Source organism: Budorcas taxicolor, chromosome 19 (assembly GCF_023091745.1).
Source record: "Budorcas taxicolor isolate Tak-1 chromosome 19, Takin1.1, whole genome shotgun sequence".
NCBI lineage: Eukaryota > Metazoa > Chordata > Mammalia > Artiodactyla > Bovidae > Budorcas > Budorcas taxicolor.
Genome location: NC_068928.1, coordinates 49,009,125 through 49,030,056, shown reverse-complemented (window position 1 = coordinate 49,030,056; position 20,932 = coordinate 49,009,125). Strand labels below are relative to the sequence as shown.

Sequence of the window (20,932 nt, the reverse complement as noted above, 5' to 3'; positions counted from 1 at the left end):
CAATTTTCTACTTGTTTTTTTATTCCCATTGCATTTCCTGACATTTAATATATTTTCTCCCCAGAGAAGCACTTAGTGCCTTAATACTCAGACATATTTTCCAATATTTCTTCTAATCAAATCAGTAGTCCTTGGGGCTTCCCTGTTAGTCCAGTGGTTAAGACTCTGCTTCCAATACAGGGGGTATGGGTTCAATCCCTGGTGGGGAAACTAGCATCACACATGCCTGCAGGGAAAAAAGTCAATAATCCTTCACTTACATAGTCTGTATGTAGTTGAAGGAAGATCAAAACTGCCTCATGTGGGTGCCCATTCTTATCCCAATGATTAGAATTTTATCATCCATGAATAATGCATTATCCATGATGTTAACTAGAACATACTCAGCTCTAGTCTCTTTGGCTGGGGCTCTTTTAAGGTCTTTCTGGATACGAAGGGGAAGACGGCGCTTTGGGATACCTCTGCACACCCCTCCTTGGCTTCTCCCCTTCCAGGCAGGTTGAGCGTGGGCTTTCTTCTTCATGGCACTGTGAAGACTTGGCAGGTGGCAAAAGAACTGTTAGTTTTTCACCCTGTGTTGGATACAGTCACACATACAGCCTGTATATAAGATCGAAAGCCTTTTTATCTTGGTGCCAAAGACTTGGGAAAAGAGGATGGTAGCTTTCAAAATCCGTTTATGTTATTCCTAACCTCTTTGTGTAGTGTGATATTAGGGGAAAAACCAGCTTGTTCTAACAGATGAAAAACCAGCTTGCTCTAACAGATGACACCTCATCCAGGTTATGGCGGTTCTTAAATCGCCTTATGTGAAGTCCCACTCTTTTTGTGACCTTAGAGAAGCTATCTTAATCTTCCTGTGCCTTAGTTTCCCTACTGCCTTGAAGTGTGGCAAAGTTACATTGTCCATTGATCTAGTCAGTATTTATCAAGGTCTGGAAATACAGAGGTGAGTGAGCCAGCAAATTTTTCCTTGATGGGAATCACAGTCTAGTAGAGCCAAGGCAATTAGAGACCTTTCAGAGATAATATCGAGTGGTGAATTCCACATATCGATGATACACGAGGCCAACAGGAAATGACCTCAAATTGAAGTTAAGATTCACAGGATAAGAGATGAGCTTAATATCTGTGAATGCTTGGAACCCAGAAAGGTGAGCTGGTGTAACTTGCAGGAAGTATGACTCACTTGTGAATGTAATGAAGAAGGCTTAGAGCAGATCATCTGAAGAAAGGCTGTACCGATGTACGCTTCGAAAGGCAGAGAAAAAAACAAAACAGCATGTCCCCTGGCCTGTCCTGGGAAGAGAGGAGCTCATAGACCTTTGACATTGTCCAGCTACCATTTCATACAGTTGGGAGGAGAAAACAAAGCAAAATAAGGGGATTTCTCTGGAGGTCCAATAGTTAAGCATTTGCACTTCCAGTAGAGAGAGTGAGGGTTCTATCCCTGGTCGGGGAACTAAGAGCCTGCACTCCATGTGGTGAGGCCAAAACAAACAGACAAAACAAAAAATAAGGCTTCAGAGATAGACTGAGTTTAAATCCCAATTCTGCCACTTATTAGGTGCTTGACCTTGGACAAGTCCCTTCAACCCTCTGAGCTTCAGTGTGCTCATCTTTAAAAGTGGGCAACAGGGAACTTTACTTGATACTCTTTAATGACTTATATGAGAAAATAATCTTAGAAAGAGTTGATACATGTATAACTGATTCACTTCGCTGTACACTTGAAACTAACGCAACATTGTAAATCAACTACACTTCAATAAAATTTTTTGAAAATTAAAAAGAAATTTCAAAAAGGTGGGCTGAGGCAAGGAACTATATTCATTATCTTGTAATAACCTATAATGGAAAAAAATCTGAAAAAGAATATATATCTATAAAAGTATATATATATATATATTTATATATAATGCAATCACTTTTCTGTGCACCTGAAATTAACACCTGAACACTGTAAATCAACTCAGCTTTCATAATAAACACAAATAAATAAATATAAATAAAAAAGTGGACTGAGAAAGAGTGATCATGTGGACGTGCCTCAGTGCCTTCTGTGTCCTGAGCACTTAGTAAGCGTGAGCTCTGCTCTAAGGAATGAAGCTCTGATTTGAACTCAGCAGCTCTTAATTCTGTTGCTCCCAAGACTAAAGCATCCTTGCCTTTTTTTTTTAAATGAGAAGGAATACAAAGAAGAGCTGCATTTTAATTGTTTTACTGCTCAACTGCTAACTGTTTTGATAGATTGAACAGAGTCCATTGATTCTTTGTGGAGGCGTGCCTGCTGGAGAGTGTGAGTCAGCGTCTGTGTTATTAACTTGTTCAAAAGCTTTTTGTGGCAGATTGATTTAAAAGCCCCCAACAACATGGGAGGATTTTATTTAATAGAAATATTGTCAGGACGGCACTGAGATTTTGAGTTTGGCTTTCAGATCAAGCAATATAACTTGAATAAAGGTCTTTCTTCTGACAGATTGAAGAACCATGATGGATTGCGGAAATACTCTCCATCAGCTTGTAGGGCTTTGCCTGGGGAAGGTAATATTCCCCTGGAGAACCCTGACCCCAATCAGCGGGCACGCCTTTCTTTTCTAAAGGTGAGCATATGGGTTTGATATAGAGAGCTGGTGAAATATGATCACTAGTACTTTCAACTTATAGGGTTATGTGGTTTACCTGCACTGAACAAGATGAGTGTGTGCCTGACTGTATCTCTGTGGGTTTCCATCCTGTGGTTCTGGGATTAAGGACAAATGAAAGAAAGTTGTTAAGCGAAGAATGTTACCATAGTGCCTTCAAAAGCAGGCTCCAGATTGGTATCCTCCAGCCTGGAAGGAAGATATTGTCAGAGTCTCACATGCAGAGTCGCAATGTTCCTTCTTGAGTCTCTTGGTCCTTATTTGGACTCTGGGCTGAACATCCGGATCAGTTTCACAGAAGAGCTTTTGAGTAGGTTCCTTCCAATGCTGAAAGTCACACTTCTCTGAAACTGGTTTTAACACCAATCCAAACCCCACTGGTGTTCCTGTTATGTTTTACAGTTATTTATATGGCCTTTAATAAATGACCTCTGGAGAGAAAGAAGGATCACTAGTTCATTGTGCAGGAGGATCAAGCCCTCACAACTGGCCACAGCTTATTCAAAACCTGCATTGCTTCACCAGAATTTCTGACATTAGGCAAACTTCTTCTTAAAGGGCCAGTGAATAACTTTTTTTTGGCTTTGCAGGCCACAAGGTCTCTGGCACAATCCTTCAATGCTGCTTTCATAGCTCAAAAGTAGCCATAAACAGTAGGTGAGAGGGATGAGTCTGACTGTGTTTTAATAAAACTTTATTTACCAAATAGGCCATTGGCCTGCCACCCCTGATTCGCTGACATCTGGATAGATCATCATAAACTTCCTGTAACCTTGCGAGTGTGAAAATTACACTTTGGAGTAAAAAACTCATTTGAATATAAATTTGTGTTTAGAGTTTCCTTATTGATGTATCACAACGTTTTCTTACAACTTACTTAGTTTTTATTTAAACATTCCACATTTATTGCCTCAAAATTGGATTCCTCATTTTCATTGCTTGGTAAGGACACCCATGTTTGATAGGAAACAAATTGATAATGTTGGAATTCCTATTCATGGTGAAGTTCACTTTTACTTGCCAGTGACGTTTTCAGCACCCTGTTCAGGGTGTCTCTTCTTTGTAGCAAATGCAAGCATGGGGTCCACTCTGGAGGTGCCATACCAGACCACTTTCCTAGTCTCGATTCCTGCCGGGAGAAATTCTTCTGGTCATAGTTCACGTTAATCCGTAAGGCTTTGTGGCACTGTGAGATCTTGGCTACATTACTGCTTTCCCACAATTTACAGTCTCTCAGTATTAAAACCTCCGATTTCTCTCACAAGATCATGTGAGCCAGGTTTGCCAGAGTTTCAAAGTCATCCTCTATTGCACGTGAACACTGCCTGCACCCGGAGCTTGACTGTGAACTGATTATTCTCACCACGACCTGTTAACACAAATTCCATCACTCCCAAGGCTAAAAATATACCATATTTAACACTTGGAAGCAAAATTCCAAGCAAATGTATAATCTGCTTTGATTGAATCCTTGTTGAAAATGTTCATGGTGGAGTCAAATGTTGACTTTTAAGGTGGAAGATCACCCTGGATAGCTCAGTTGGTAAAGAATCTGCCTGCAATGCGGGAGACCCCAGTTTGATTCCTGGGTCCAGAAGATCCACTGGAGAAGGGATAGGCTACCCATTCCAGTATTCTTGGGCTTCCCTGGTGGCTCAGATGATAAAGAATCCTCCTGCAATGCAGGAGATCTGGGTTTGATCCCTGGGTTGGGAAGATCCCCTGGAGAAGGGAATGGCTACCCACTCCAGTATTCTGGCCTGGAGAGTCCATGGGGTTGCAGAGTCAGACACTACTGAGTGACTTTCTCTTAAGGTGGAAGATTGCATTCCTTCTGTGAGCAGGTAGATAGAAATCAATTCCCCCTTATCAATTGATGTAATCACAGAGACTGATAGATGCCTCAGCCTCAGCATTCAAAATCACACTAGTTCATCTTGTTTAAGAGTATTTCCCCTCTCCCCAGAATTCCCTGGTGCTCCAGTGGTTAGGACTGGCTGCTTTCACTGCTATGGAGCCTAGTTCAGTCCCTGGTTGGGGAACTTAAGATCCCACAAGTCACATGTTGCAGCCAAAATAAAAACAAAAAATGTGTGTTCTCCCTCATTTGTGGCACAAAGCCACTGAGGATCAGGCTTCTATTTAAATCATGGTGCCATGTTAGAGGACTTAGGAATATTTAGTGTTTCTGTGTCCAGCTAGTGTTTGTGTAATATAAAAACATGCTTAGGAGATAAAGCTATTAATTATAGTCATTTGCAAGTGATGGAATTATAGATGATTTTAAACTTTCTTCTTATACAATTTTTCTGTTTTACAAATGTTCAATAAAGAATATGCATTACTCTAAGAAAAACAGTACAAAGGCTTTAAAGTTTTTTTGACTATGACCCCCAGTAAGAAGTAAAATTTATATCCTAACTCAGTACAAGCATGCATTTATGTAAACGATTAAAACAAACATTTCATGAAGCATTCATTACCCTTTGTACTACCTGTCCTTATTTCCTGGTGTTTTCAATTTTTTATTCTATTTTATTGACATAGAAAGAGTGCAGGCAATGACCAACTAAAATGACCTCATAAACCCCTGATGGGTAAATTGAAAAATACTGACTATTGTGCAATAGTGCCAGTCTTTTATTTCACGGGTCACTAAAATTTCAAAAGAAATTTTGGCACTTGATGCAAGGTCAACTTTTTATGTGGCAGAGTAAGGCTATTTGAAAAACTTCTGCTATTCTTTTCATTAATTTTTCATGTTAAAATTTGTTTTTTATGATTGGGGGAAATTTTCATGTTGAAATATGCTCCATTTTATGGAAGTATGTTTGAACATGAAACGATTTCAGCATTTAAACAGTGAGTAAATTTAGCCTTATGAGAACAGACTACACTGGCTTTGTTTTTTTCCGTTTGGCATTGAACCTGTGCAAACGCAGTGACGCAAGAGCGCTTGAGAATCATTGAGGAATTATCAGTGCAGCCAAGAGTCCCACTTTGGAACAAACACAGTTGCAGCTCTGCATCCCCACTACTTGGGAGCAAATCACTTAACTTTTCTGATCTGAACCCCATTCTGCTCACCTGTAAAAGGAGTACCTTTCACAGGTGTAAAGATATGATTTATATAGAGTTTAAGACAGTTTCAGATGCAGGGGAGTTTATAAATGGTAACATCTCAGGACCGTTAACTCTTTCTGCTGCTTTGTACTATAAAAAAACTTGGAAGGTTTAAAGACATTCATTAGATGTTTCTACTTTATGATGAACTGCCCCTTTAACTATCATAAATATAAATAACACTTTTTTTTTTTTTTACGTTTCCTGTCTTGTCTCACCCTCAAGCTTTACCCTTCTTACTATATTTTTCCCCATCTTTTAACCTCCTGTCAACCTCTTGATACCCTTATTCATGACGGGAACACGGCTCGTCTGGCAGTTTTAGGGGACAGTTAGAAAATATTCCTTGACAGCGCCATGAGCTTGCAGTTTTTAAGTTGTGGTTTTGGCTAGAGGGGACTTAGATGGTGAGCAGAATACTAAGACTAAGGGAAGGATGTGCTTAAAATAGATCTTGTGAGCCTTCTGTTTAATTACATGGTAATTTGTAAAACAGACTTGTTTCTGTGGCCTTGAATACTAATATAGATTTGTCCCTTACTAATCTTAAAAGCATATATCCCGAGAAATGCATAATTCACACATTTCCACACATTTTATGTCTTCAAAGGCTCCACGTGAATCAGTCTGAAACCTTTTCTTCATTTATCTTTTAAAGTGGTGACTTTTTTTGGACAAGGGGCTGTATGTTTATTTCATCAGCAATACCTATATTTAAAATGCCCTCTGTTTGGCTCAGATATTTTCAGTTTCTGGTGGTACCAACCACACCCCCGTATTTCCCCAGTGGATTAACCCTCCAGGAAAGTTCTAGCTGTCTGAAACTCTCAGGAAACACGCTGGGTGTGCCTGATAAGGAAGGTTTAACAAAATCATGTACATTTTTCTAGAATATTTTCTATCATAATAGCTAACATTTTGCTGGGCTTGTTATGTTCTAGAAACTTTGTTAAAGGCTTCCGGAACATCTCATTTAATCGGAAGAAAAAAAAATAAATACTTTTCTGCCTTGATTGCTTGAGAGGTCTGTTGTAAAGGTCAGCAATTACAGTGTATCCTATGGATTTCAGTTCTGTGGTACTACTGTTCTCATTTAGTTTACCACTATTTACTGAGTAGTTATTATGTGTCAGATACCACTCTGGGCGCTGGGGATGTGCAGCCACAAGTCTCAGAATGCCTGGCACCACTAGAAACTTCCTGCCTTCTGCATGGGAGGACGCAGATAATAATGTTGTTGTTCAGTTGCTAAGTTGTGTCCGACTTTTTGCAACCCTGTGGACTACAGCACGCCAGGCACCTCTGTCTTCCATGATCTCCTGGAGTTTGCTCTGATTCATGCCCGTTGAATCGGTGATGCTATCTAACCAACCATCTCATCCTCTGCCGCCCCCTTCTTTTGCCTTCAAACTTTCCCAGCATCAGGGCCTTTTCCAATGAGTCGGCTCTTTGGATGATAATGTATAAACATACAAATATAATGTCAGGTAGAGACTTTAAAAAGGCAGGATAAAGAAGCAGGGAGTGGCGATGGGAAAAGTGATGGGGAAGGCCTTTGATGAGATATCTGAGCAGAGACCTGCATGAATCACGGGAAGAAGCCTCGCAGATATTTGGCAAAAGAGCCAGTTGCTTCTGCACTAAATGGTTCTCCCTCTCCTGCTTTTTATAGTCTTCCTGTCTCCTCCTTGCTTGAGCCAGACCAACGGAAGCCAGATCTAGAGAGGAGATAGGACGACAAGTGTGCAGTAGGGAAGGCAAAGGACTTAGCTCCAGCTGCGGAAGCAGGTCTGGACACTTGGGTGACATCACATGGGAGAGTGTGGTGGCTGCTATGATCCACCAAGCTTGCAGGCAGATGCATCATCAGAGTGCCAGCCAGCCATGGGCAATGGGACCACCTAGCTGTGGGAGAAGATGCTCCCAAAGAGGAGTCTGACAGCCAGCAGAACAGCACAGGCTGGGCATGGGTGTTGTCAGCATGGGGCAGAGGGGCCAAGACCACAGGTGGCACTGCTGCTGGGGCTCAGAACAGAACCTGGTTCTCCGAGGAGATGGAGCAGACCAAGGCAGAGGGCAAATCATATAGGGCTTTGGGTGTCTGGCCAGGAATTTGGGATGTTGCCTTCTTAGTGCGGAAGTCACTGAGAGTTATAAGAGTGACATGATTTGATTTTTGTCTCTGATGTGTGGAGGGCTTCCCTGGTGGTTCAGTTGTAAAGAATCTGTCTGCAATGCAGGAGACCGGGGTTCAATCCTTGGGTTGGGAAAATGCCCTGGAGAAGGGAATGGCTACCCACTCCAATATTCTTACTTGGAGAATCCCACAGACCTAGGAGCCTGGTGGGCTACAGTCCATGGGGTTGCAAAGAGTCGGACACGACTAAGCAATAAACACTTTTCTGATGTGTGGAAAGTCAAGGCAAGAGGAGGAGTGGGGATAAAAGGGAACCAGGAATCCTTGGACTTCAGGGATGTTGAGGTTCAGGGATTCATGATGATGGCCTTTCAGGGGAGGTGGGATGCTCGATTATCAGTTTAGTGATAGCCTTCTGTGGGGGTCCAGTAGTCTCCTCAAGATTCATGTTTGTCCGGATCCTCAGAATGTGACCTTATTTGGAAATAGGGGTTTTGCAGATGTAGTCAGTTAAGAAGTTAAGAAGCTTGAGATGAAATCATTCTGGATATAGAATGACTGGGGTCCTTATAAGAAAAGAGGACACAGACACAAAAATGGCCTTGTGAAAGTGGAGGCGGAAATTGGGGATATGCAGCCACAGGGATCTCCTGGGGCCTCTGGAAGCTGGAAGAGGTAGGAAGGATTCTTCTTTAGGGCTTTCAGGGGGAGTGTAGCCCTGCTGACACCTTGATTTTGGACTTCTACTTGCAGATTCCTGAAAGAAAGTGAAAGTGTAAGTCGCTCACTTGTGTCTGACTCTTTGCGACCCCATGGACTATACAGTCCTTGGAATTCTCCAGGCCAGAATACTGGAGTGGGAGCCTTTCCCTTCTCCAGGGGATCTTCCCAACCCAGGTCTCCTGCATTGCAGGCAGATTCTTTACCTGCTGAGCCACAAGGGAAGCAACAGCCGTGAGAGAGTAACATTTCTATTGCTTGAAGTGACATGGTTGGTAGTACTGTCTCATTGCTGCTACAGGAAACTAATGCTGTTCCTAAGACTCTTTGATCTCTTAGGAGGTTTCACTGGGGTAGAGAGTGGGAGTCTTACAGGAACATTGGCAGCTCTGTAAACCTCCCTTAACGTCAGGGAGGGTGGTATTACCAAGAACTTGAATGAGCATTAGTAGCCCTGAGGAGGCAGGGCTGGTTGAATCAATGAATGAGAGACAGTGAATGAATAGCTCTGTCTGTGAACGAATAGGGCCTAGTCTGCCCTGAAGGTCATTAAATAGCCCCCGTCGTGATAATTATAAGCAGCCATGGACAGTGTGTGGGTGCTCCTTTGCTGTGTGCCTTCTAAGCTCCTGCAGGTTGAAATACCAGATTAATTAAAAATCTGTGTTAGAATATGGATGGGGAGGACCGAGTTCCTGAGTGAGGGCCTAAGTACCTCTCTAATGCATAGACTGTGTGGATTTTAGAATCTGGACCCTTAACATTGATTTTCTGAGCTGAGAGGTATTTTCCCTTACTCCCTTTTAAATGTTTATTAGCTGGGTCAAGTTGGGAGAACTGGAGAAGCAATCCAAAAATATAATCCTCCACCCCAGCAACAAAAAGCAGTCCCGCTGATGGTTTACCGCTACTATTTGTTTTTGTTTTGTTTTGTTCAGAGGTTGAAAGTGCTGAAAAAGGAGAGGAAAGTCCAGGACACAAACATTTGATTTTATTGTAATCCTGCCAGAGGCCTACCCGCTCTGCTCCGATAAATTTCTCTTGGCCGGTCCTGTAGAAAGTGTGCATGGACATCAATCAAGCTTTTTTTTTTTTTTTCTTAATTAAACTAATGGACTGGCCTCTCTTCCATAAAACACAGATCCAAGTAGTGATGCCCTGGCCGAGCATCAGCCTCTCCCAGGAAACCTGGCCCTTTGTCTTCGTGATACAAATTCCTGGTCCTGTCTGAACACACAGCAGGTCCTGAATGAGTGCTTCTTTAACTTAAACCAGGGCTGAAATGCAAAACTGGTTAGGCATGAATACCTGGACAGTGTCAGTTTCTATGACAGTTTCTCTTCTGTGTAATTGATGAGCTTCCTAATGTTGATTTAAAAAAAAAACAAACAACCACCAAGCACTGTATTTAGTTAATTAAAAAAATACAGACTAGGATTCAAAACAGCTGTGTTTGCTGTTGGCGTGGCCTTTATCCTCCTCATACTCGTGTTATGTCACAACAGTACCACATTGTAGAAACAAAAGTTTAGAAAGAATAAGGATGACTTTTCTCTCTCCAGTTACCAGTACCACCCACAGCCTCAGCTCATAATATTTATTTAATTTTGTATCTGGTAATAGGGCTCAGAGATAATTCTGTGAGGCAGATGTGTGAAGAGCTGATCCTTATGGAAGCTAATTTCTTGTACAGATAAATATACTCTGAGGCCTTGGACAGGCCATTATTCTAGGATGCTTCCCTTTTGAGTACATTTGAATATGTTCATGGGTTGTGTAGAATTTTTTGCATCATGTTATCCAGTTTATCACCTTTTGCCACATTTCTTGGTTGTAAGTATCCCAGTCAGTGTCAGTGGTGAATAGAGAAAGGAGGTAAAGGGAAAAAGTAAAATGAACAGGGAAAAAAACGAAGGAAACAAGTAAGTGAAAAAAAAAAAAAAAAACCAACCAAAAAACATACAACACTGAAAACCTCTTTCACAGTAGGCAATACTTTTGAATGTAAAACTTATCAGGCAGGCTGGAGAAGAGGGATATGTCTGCTTAAAATGAGAGCTGTCTGTAGGCTGCATTCAGGTTATCACAGGTCACCCGTAGCCTGGATGGCAGCCAAAGCTAGGATGAGGCTAGTGATACATGCCCCTGGGACCCCAAATTGATGGGGAAGCCCCCAAACTCAATAATCACGATGAATAATATTTTAAATATGATATATTGTAAAAAAAAAACCATCGTTAATATAAAATATCCTCTGCTGAATAAAATATCCAAATGTTGAGTGCAGGACCTTACCCTGCACTGGTGAACTCATTCACCTCCCACTAACTGAAAGTAAGTTACCGGGAGCTTAAAAGGAAAAGTTTGTCCTTGCTCTAAGCCCGCTTTGCTCTGGGTTTAAATTCTGGTTCCTTTAGGACCAGCTTTGTGACCTCAGGCTCATGACTCAACCTCTCAGAGCTTCCTTTTTTAGAAAAAAAAATAGCGCTTTCCTTTGCAGGACTTTGGGATGGCTTAAAGTTATACCTGTGAGGCTACTGGGTACACGGTAGATGGCCATTAAACCATGGCTTGAAATAATTCATAGTTATTCACAGAGAATTCAGTTCTTCAGGCGACCCAAGTAGGTCCTGCCTCTTACACGAGTCTTTTACACATCTGTCAGGGTTAACACAGCTGTGCTTTCGCTTTATAGGATGTCTCAGAGTGTTGCCCGGTGCTTGCGCTTTGAACGCTCATACATCCGTTTAACAGCTAAGTGACCAGTTTCCTGTTTAGTCATAGCTGTTTGCCTGGGCTGGGACATGGGGAGCAAGTTGATATCTCTGTACTTCCCTCTCAGAGCAAGTCAGCCTTCCAAAACCATCCAGAAGTTAGATTTGATAGCAGCTTTTTTTCTGGCTGCTCTAGGCCTGTGGGATTCTTCCACCAGTGATCAAAGCCACTCGCTCAGGTGTGGAAGTAGAGTCTCAACCGCTGGACCACCAGGGAAGTCTCATAGCCGCTTTCTATTTATTAAAACCTCCTCCATCATTGAGTCTCTCTTGAGCACATTTCCACGCCTAGTGATTTATCTGGATAATGTGTCCATGATCCTGAACGGCCTCTGATCTGCTCCACAGAGAAGAGGCCATATTCCATAACATGGGACTGAAGCTAATATGGGGCAAGTAGAAATCACATGGGCAGGAAGGTTGGAGAGGGAATCTGGTTACTATCTGATACAAAACTGTAAAGCTCCCTCCCCCCATCCATTCTCTCCCATTGTCCCAGCCAGGTGTAACCAACCATTTTTTCAGCCTTCTAATCTGATCGTAGCTGCAGAGATAACAAAGCAGAGCCCTCATTTCAGTTACTCTTCTCTTTAGTCCTAAGGATACAAAATGAGATGGGAGAATGACAGGAGAGTGTCATTCAAAGAGCTTATTAGACTGTGGGGGTCTTAGTTATCATGAATGGGGATTCATCACTGCGCCCTGCACCTCAGCGAGAGGCAGTTTGCGAAACAGTACCACACACTCAGTGGTGTGTGCTTTGGACTTAAGCTCTTCTTTTCCACTTAATTAGTTAATAGGAATTTATTGAGTTGGGCACAATATGATACAAAAAGCTAGGAGAATGGAATTTTTGCCCCTGAAGTGTCTATGATGTAGTTGGGGAGAATAAATTATACTCCAGCTGAGCCTTTAGGCTTATATTCCTGCTGTGTTGGTACATTCTCTCATTTCTGCCCTAGGAACGTTGCTTGAATCCGGCCTCTTCCTCTTTCACCCTCTGGGCATTTGTTCTTGCTTCAGGGCTGTCCGTCCTCATTTACTTCCCAGTCTATGGCAGAGCCCTGCCAAGCTCTTACAGGCGCCTTTAGGCGAAGAAACTGTGCACCCCATGTCCACTTATCAAAATATCCTCCCATATTGAGAACCAAGCAGAAAAAGTTAATAAAACTCCACAACAATGACAAAAAAAATACAACTATATATAAAGCCTCACGTTATCCAGTCTGTTCCTATATCATTGTCTGTCTTTGTAAACCCACCCAGCATGGTGGAGAGTGGGGCTTGTGGAGATGGGGTGGTGTTTTCCATTACAAATAAGGCAAGGTGGTAAAACGAACGGCAACATTCTGTCTTTACCTACAATTTGGATTTTGTTTTCCCTCGTGGATTTTTTTTTTGCTTTAATTTTGATTTCTGAAAAAGAAAACTGCATTAAAATAATGCAATTTTAAAATAATAATTAAAATAAATATTAAATAATAATTAAAATAATGCAATAATCACTGAATTCTTTGGTGTCCCCGTAAATTTTGTACCTCACTCAATCACCCTAAGCCTGGCTCTGGTCTGTTGTGAAAGCTCATGCCAGCCTGTTAGGCACACAGCTGACAGTGACCTTCCCAATAGACCAACAACGATCATGTTACTTCCGCATTTGTTCCTGATTGTCTAAGAGGTGAAATCTGGCCCCACTGGCTTGGCTACAAGCCCCTTCTGGTCTTCATGCATGTTAGTCGCTCAGTCGTGTCCGACTCTTTGCCACCCGGTGGACTGTAGCCCGCCAGGCTCCTCTGTCCATGGGATCCTCCAGGCAAGAATACTGGAGTGGGTTGCCATGCCCTCCTCCAGGGGATCTTCCCCACCCAGGGATCAAACCCAGGTCTCCTACATTGCAGGCACATCCTTTATCATCTGAGTCACCAGGGAAGTCTTCACAGTCTGGTCCCCCACTTACCCTGCCAGGGCATCTTCCACATCTGACCCTGAGAACTGCGTCTTTGTCCAGGCCATATCTTCTGTTCAGAGTTGTACTCCTGGCCCCAGACTTATTCACCTTGGACGTCCCTGCTTAGCTCTTGAGTTCCACCTCCTGGCTGCACTACCTTTTTGAGCTCCCTAAAGCAGGCTTACTTGCTCTGTTTTCCCATAGAAACCTGTTTGTTTCCACTCGATTTCTGTCCTGGCTGTTTCACTTACGATTCCACTGTGATTTATCTGTTTACCTGTGTCCCCGGTTACACTGCCAGCTCTCCTTGAGGAGAGCAGCAGGGCTTTTCATGTCAGGTGAATAATGAATACAATTGGATACAGTGAAAGCAGCAACAAAAGCAGTAACAGCAACTATGAAATAATTCATGAAAAACAATAGCACAGTCAAGAGGCTCTGCTCTTAGCAGCCCTTAACATAAGGCGATCCTGTGTTTCGAATGTCAGTGGTCATTAGCTAGCTTTGTGACACTAAATATTTTCAGAGTTTTACAATGGAAACTTTCAAACAGAAGCAAAAGTAGAGAGACCCTTCTGATGAACCCACATGGGCCCAGCCCTCAACTACAACAGTCAGCTTATAGCTAATCTAGAATCTTGTAATACCCCACCCTCCACTCCTATTCTTGGATTTTTTTTTTTAGAAGCAAATCCCAGATCACATATTATTCCACATAGAATTACTTCAACAAGAACATTAAACTTTTAATTGAGTGCAAACTCAGCATCATCCACATGCAAGGAAGAGCTGCCAGTGGGTTGGGGTCATGGGAAAGCCCTTGTAAAGCAAGCCTTGAAGGATGAATATAGATTTTGGCAAATAAAGTTGTTAAGTGGGAAGCTGTAAGTCATGTGTGCGCAAGGTGTCAGCATATAGATTTTGCTGAAACAGGGGTCAGGGCAGGGAGAGGAAATAAGAAGGAAAACCTAGGTGTGGAACAGATAGGGGACCAGGCCCTTGATGCTTTAGAGGTAGCCCTGTAGGTGAGGGGATGGACTGTGGGGTCTTTTCGTTTTAGGTAGCAGTGTGTTCCTTTGGAGGTCTGTGCTCACAGTTGTGACCCGGGTCTGAGGATAGTAGTAATATTGATTTAGTGCCCTTCAATTGTCTCTCAAAGCACTTTCTTTGTTAACTGATTTCTCCTTAAACAGCGAAAGAAATTGTCACAGAACATTTAAAGAACTGGTTCCTGTACCAACCACCAGGCTTTATGGAGAAGAAATGGGAACTTGGTTTTCCACACTCAGCCCTATGCCAAGATGACCTGGCAACTGTGTATTTTATCCCACTGAGCTTAATCCTTATTATGAGTAACAGAGCGAAGCTTTGTTATTCATGGGAGTGGATTTCTACTGCTGGGAGATTAGCTGCACTCTTATTCGCAAGATGCCTTCTGATGCAATGAGTCCCTTTGAACTGTGCATAAATAGAGGCTATTGTTTAGGCATTTGGAGATGAGGCTTAGATTGCCCCAGAATTTCCAATCAGACTTCAGGTATCTTTGTTTGACTGACTTTTTTTTTTTTTTCTTTCCTCCCTGAGGCCACAAGTAGTAGTTTTCTCCGTGTTGCTTTAACGACTTGCCTTTTCATCACCTTCTAAAACTAGGGCACAACCAACCCTTTTTCTGGAGGCTTTTCAGCTTAGAGAAAGAGGAAATTCTTCCGAGTTCCAAAAAATAGCATGGAGAAAAAAATGAGCAAGCTTAAGCAGGATATCACACAGAATTGGAGTCTTTGGTAAAGAAATAAGTTCGTTTCCGATTAAGATTAAAAAAAAAAAAAAACAACTAGGAGAAATAGACGGAGAAGGCAATGGCACCCCACTCCAGTACTCTTGCCTGGAAAATCCCATGGACGGAGGAGCCTGGTGGGCTGCAGTCCATGGGGTTGCGAAGAGTCAGACACGACTGAGCGACTTCACTTTCACTTTTCACTTTCATGCATTGGAGAAGGAAATGGCAACCCACTCCAGTGTTCTTGCCTAGAGAATCCCAGGGACGGGGGAGCCTGGTGGGCTGCCGTCTATGGGGTCGCAAGAGTCGGACACGACTGAAGCGACTTAGCAGCAGCAGCAGCAGGAGAAATAGAAGCATAGAATCTCTTAAAAAGATACTTCAGGATCTCTAAAGGAGGGTTGATTATTTGTGTAAGTCTCAAAGCTTGCACAGTCCAGTTGCCCAGCACAATAAGTCTTTCTGGGTCTTTGGAGTAGTGGCTGTGAAACTCTGTCTTCAAAACCACAGAGAGAAGTCTCATTTTTTTTGAAGGTGTCTATTTTCTGAAATTTTCACCTGGGATCTGAAAATACATGGCTGTCTTTGTTTTTTTATGTTTGGTTTTTTTTTCTTATGAGAACTTTTAAGATCTACTGTCTTAGCCACTTTCAAATGTACAATAGCATATTGTTACCCGCACTCTCCATGCCAGTATGTTGCATCCCCAGGACTTACCTATCTCACCACAATGTTTTTCTAGAAAGGCTTATTGAAAATGATTTATGGGCTTAACCTGGGTATTTTCTTTTTATCACCTTGGTCTTTGTGTGTCCCTGACTGTGTCTGTTTGTGGTTCTTCCACCTAGATTGAAGTCATTTTCTCTTCCAGAACCAGATGCTTCCAGTATGGGGGGGAGGCTACCCCAACATGCGTAAGAGGGTACCAGGCTTCTCCAGGACCCAGGAAGCTGCCCTTTGTAGGTGCTTTCTGCATGCTTTATTCACATCTTCATGTTACCTCTGTTTTTCCCTTCCACTGGATCTGTCTAGAGCCACAGGGTCATTCTCCCCTTTTTTGTGACTCTGTGATTCTTGTCCTTCCCAAGGGATGAGATCTTCTGGTGCGGTCCTGTCTCACCACCCAAAGACAAAAATTACCATTAGTCTGTGTTTACTGAACTGCACAGGTGGGTGCATCACCTGTTTTAAGCGCTTAACACTTTTATCTCTTCGCTCTTTCCCGCCTGTCACCTGTCCCTTGTCACCCACACGATTAAAACCATTTGGTTGTATTTCTTTGATTTGCACTGACCTCCTAAGGAATGTCCACACTGACACAGCAAAGCCCCTTCTCTTGCCTTTTCTCTGCTGCCATGTTTGATTTTGGAAAGACTTGGTGTTTGGAAGAAGTTAAAAGTGACCCCCAAAGACTTGCTTTGGACGATGCTGATACACACCTTTTGACGCCTTAGACTGGGTAGTGTCAATTTAATTTGGAGTCTGTCAGCTTCTTACATTCTGATCACTCGTTTTGAAGGCTTGCTGAGGACATGTGATTATTTGTTAAACCACCATCGGAATAAACACACTTTTCTTTAAGGGGAAAAGAACTTTTTAAAGAAAGTGATAACCATACCTTTATATTTTCTTGACAGATATCAAAGGAAAAAATCTTCCGTTTTTACCTTGACAAGATATCTAACATCAAGAACTTCAGCATTATCATCTAGAAATCTCAAGCTCAACAAATTTCTCTGTCTGGGCGTGGGGAAAGGGGGATGATAAAATAGTTTTCTATACAGCTGGTTACCAAAGTAGTCAAATATGAAAGCTAATTCATCTCCTTTTAAAAGGTTAGTCTTTTGATATATGAATCACAATTGATGCTAAAAGGAAAGTGTTAGAAACATAAACTTTTTTTCCCTGCTAGTTCAGGTTTTGAATGTTTTAATTGCTTAAATGTTTACCTTTCTGGCAGTGAGGTTAGTACTGTTAACCAGGGATTACCAACAATTAAAATAACAAGTCAACCAAGACAACACTTGCATGCCCAGAAAACCAAATTAAAATCACACTTCTTTTTTTGCTCTCACGGTTTAGAAGTAAATTTTGAATCAGTTTCATGAATTTTGTGGTATGTTTCCAGATTAATGACTTTGGACCTTTGGACACTGAGGTGTGTGAATGCCTAATGTGTTTTCTTCCTTTTGCTATCAATTAGATATTTAAGAATGCAACTTATGAAGAAATAACCATCTAAAAATGGGCCAAAGGCCACAGTCCTCTATTTTTCGTTAGAATACTGCATAGGAGTCTTAAAAATGTTGTGGTTATATTGTTAGGACCAAACTGGAGCCAGGACAGGCTCTAAGGGGCAGGCTAGGCCTGAGGTTTAGTCTCTAGAAAAGCTGAGGCACTGGAAACTCCCACAGGCAGTGTAGCTAGACCAATCAGAAAAATCCCCGTAGCCCCCCACCTGTGCCAGACCCGAGCCAATCCAGATAGAGATGCGAGGTTTAAAAGTCCCGCACGCCCGGGCCGTGGGGTTTAACCAATCAGCTATGCTGTTACAGAAACAAAGAACCGTCTGTATAAAAGTAGATGTGATTCAGAGCTCGGGGCTCTTGTCGGATTCCACTGTGCTGGATGAGACCTGGGCCCTAACTCGAGCTAGCAATAAACCCCTTTATGCTTTTGCATTGCTGTGGACGTCTTATTCTCTCAGTTTTGGGGACTCGGACTCTGGGCATAACAATACGTGTCATAAAATCTATATTTTAACCTTTTTTAAGTGTATAGTTCAGTGGCATTAAGTACATTCATAATGCTGTGTAACCATCACCACTACTCATCTCCAGAACTTTTTTGTCAACCCATACAGAAGCTCTGTACCCCTTAAACACTAACCCCCCATATTCCCTCACACCACCGTTCTACTTTCCGTTTCTAGAATCTGACTATTCAAGCTATTTGTATAAGTGGAATAATTTGTCTGGATTATTTCACCAAGCGTAATGCTTCCTAGTTGCATCCATGTGGTAGCATCTGTCAGAATTTCCTTCCTTTGGAAGGCTGGATAACATTTCCTTGTATGCAGGTACCACATGCTGTGTATCCACTTATCTGTGACTTAATGCACAGGAGCCTTTTAAAATTTAATTTTTCATCACACACATACACAAAAAGGTAACCCCAAGAGGAAATATGTTAATGAGCTTGACTGTAGTAATAATTTCACTATGTATGTGTATCCCAAATCATCACCTCATACACCCTAAGTGTGTGTGTGTGTGTGTGTGTGTGTGTGTGTGTGTGTGTGATCTGAATTCCGTAACCAGGGATTGAACCTGGGTCCCTACAGTGGAAGCACAGAGTCCTGTCCATTGGACTGCCAGAGAATTCCCAAGTGTATACAATTTTTATTTTAAAAAATAGGATAGTATAAACATTATTTTTAAGATGTGCCATTTGGCATCTTTTCTCCTAATTTCCTGCTATTCTTTCACTTGGGGATCATTTTTTGAACCCTGCATGATGCCATGTGCTGAGAAGACAGGGACAAATGAGCTCTACCCTGCATGCAGAGAACTTTTTGTCTTGCCAGGTAGACAGACCAGGAAACTGGGTTTCAGGCTTGGTGGGCTGCCACCCAAGCAGAAGGCATGGGGAAGAGGGTGACTCAGTGCTGGAGAAGGGCCACATCCACTGTGGGTGGGGGCCTGAGGAATGAAGTCCTCCAGGTCATGTTCTAAGTTCTCTTACCCAAAAGGCTAGAAATATATGTGAGCAGGTCATGTGTAGAAGGAGAATCTGTTATATTGCAGTAGTCCACCTCTAGGCATGACTTCTTGTAAATTATTTTCAAGGTTTATCATCAAAGACACCTCTCTCCTAAAATAATAGAGCACAGCTTTAACTCCTTTGGCCCCTAAATAGACAGGAGGTTGTGTGTGGTAATGACTAACTTTCAAGCAGTATTACTGTGTATTATGAAACACATTTTCAAAATTTGATCTGTGCATCCTATTCCCCCTTGTACATAAAAAGAATAAAATTAACTTGTCCATGGTGGAAAAATATAAAATCTGGATCTTTTCGCATTTAGCCTACTTTTCTTTTGTCTGTATTTCCTAGTACCCTGTATTCAACAATCTGTGAAATTTTTTGTCCCCTCCATGTGTTAGCCATTTGGGAGCATTGGGAAGTTCAAGTAGATCTCCAAGGTACCAACCTGCACAATATATTATTGACAAGACAGCAGAAATGATGTGCATTTGGTTGGTGTAGATGAGCTTAGGGCAATAGATGGACTAACCCACCTACCCTTACCTTGAAAGAGCAGATTAGTACTCATAGTCACAGTAAGAGAGTTTCAAGACAACGAAAGCATGCACCTTGCTTTCTCGATAGCAGATTCTATATGGTCCAGATTGCCTCTGATATGTTCAGCATTCTGCTCTCCAATCTATATATCTGTCCTCACTTGGGGCATCATCTTTGGCTTTGTTCGTTTTGTGGTCTCTAACTGCAAAAATCGGTTGGCGGTCCGCTATATGTAAACAGAACAGCAACACGGCTCCTGCGAGGGTGAGGGGCGCCAGTTGCGCATACGTGAGTTGGCGCGTAAGACGTGCACGTCGCGCCACTGAGGCGCAAGCCCCGGGCGCCATTTTGTAGAGTTTTCTCTGACGAAGGAACCGCCGCCACTGCTGCGTCCGTGAGGCTTTTGTCAGGGTGGTAACGCTGTTCATCGGAAACCTGCTCTGGGAGGAAGAGCAAGAGATCCACTCACTCTTTGAGCAGCATGGGAAGGTGCTAGAATGTGACATCGTTAAGTACTGTCTGGGAATGCACTGGCCGTGGGTCCTGTGGGTAGGAAGGGCGCTGCGCCTGCACCCTCAGTGAGGGCCAGCAAACCGTCACAGGCCGGGTTCCATCCCTGGTCAGGGAACTTAGATCCCGCAAGCCCCGCCAGAACAACAAAACAAAACTACAGCAACCAAACAAAACATAAAGAGAAAAAGATGCAGCTGAGTGTGCCAAATGCAACCTGCGCCCGAAAAAGCTGCAGGGAGTGAACATCAATGAGGAAGCCGGCAAGAATAGGAACAAAGCATCAACCAAGCTGCATATAGGCATTATGTGTCCTGTTTGTACCAGACGATAGCTTTGGGTCAAGTTTGAGGAGTATGGACCAGGGGTGGAATGAAATGTGACGTCGTGAACGATTATGCCTTCCTACATGTGGAACGGGCAGAGGCCCTTGACTCACGGAGTTTCAAGGCAAATGAATGCGCGTGGCGTACACGAGCCAGCTTCCAACCGCCCCTGGTGTGGGAGAAGACCAGGGTGGCTGCTCTCGGTTGTGGAAAAGAGGAGCACTAGTCAAAAGAGATCAAAGGGATGTCATGGCTGACTTTACTGAGTAGTACAATGAGAAATATGGAGCGGACCCCATGCGCTATAGGGAATCCATGTATGAGGAGGATGCATTGGGAGCACTCGGCTACTGACTAGGCTAAGCCCATAGGGAGCCCGCTTTCAGGAGGCAATGGCGGCAGCAGCTTCCTTGTACAGCTACGTGTCCTATGTGCCTTAAGATCAGAGCACAGCTGTGACCAGTCACCTCAACTCCAGGGTTTTTTGTTTGTTTGGACTGCACCGCATACGAGATCTTAGTTGCTTCTCCGGGGATCAAACTTGTGTCCCCTGCAGTGGAAGTGCAGGATCCTACCAAGTGGACCAGCGGGGAAGTCCCTCCACTCCTGTTGATCCCTGGACAGACACCCCACCCCGCACCCCCCATAGCCAAACTCAAACCCTGCT

The 20,932-nt window shown here is 42.9% G+C and overlaps 1 pseudogene; it reads left to right on the top strand.

Moving 5' to 3' along the window:
- Window positions 1-20,535, top strand: part of LOC128065458 (RNA-binding protein 4B-like) — a 45,646-nt pseudogene extending 25,111 nt beyond the window's left edge.
- Window positions 20,536-20,932: the final 397 nt, after the last annotated feature.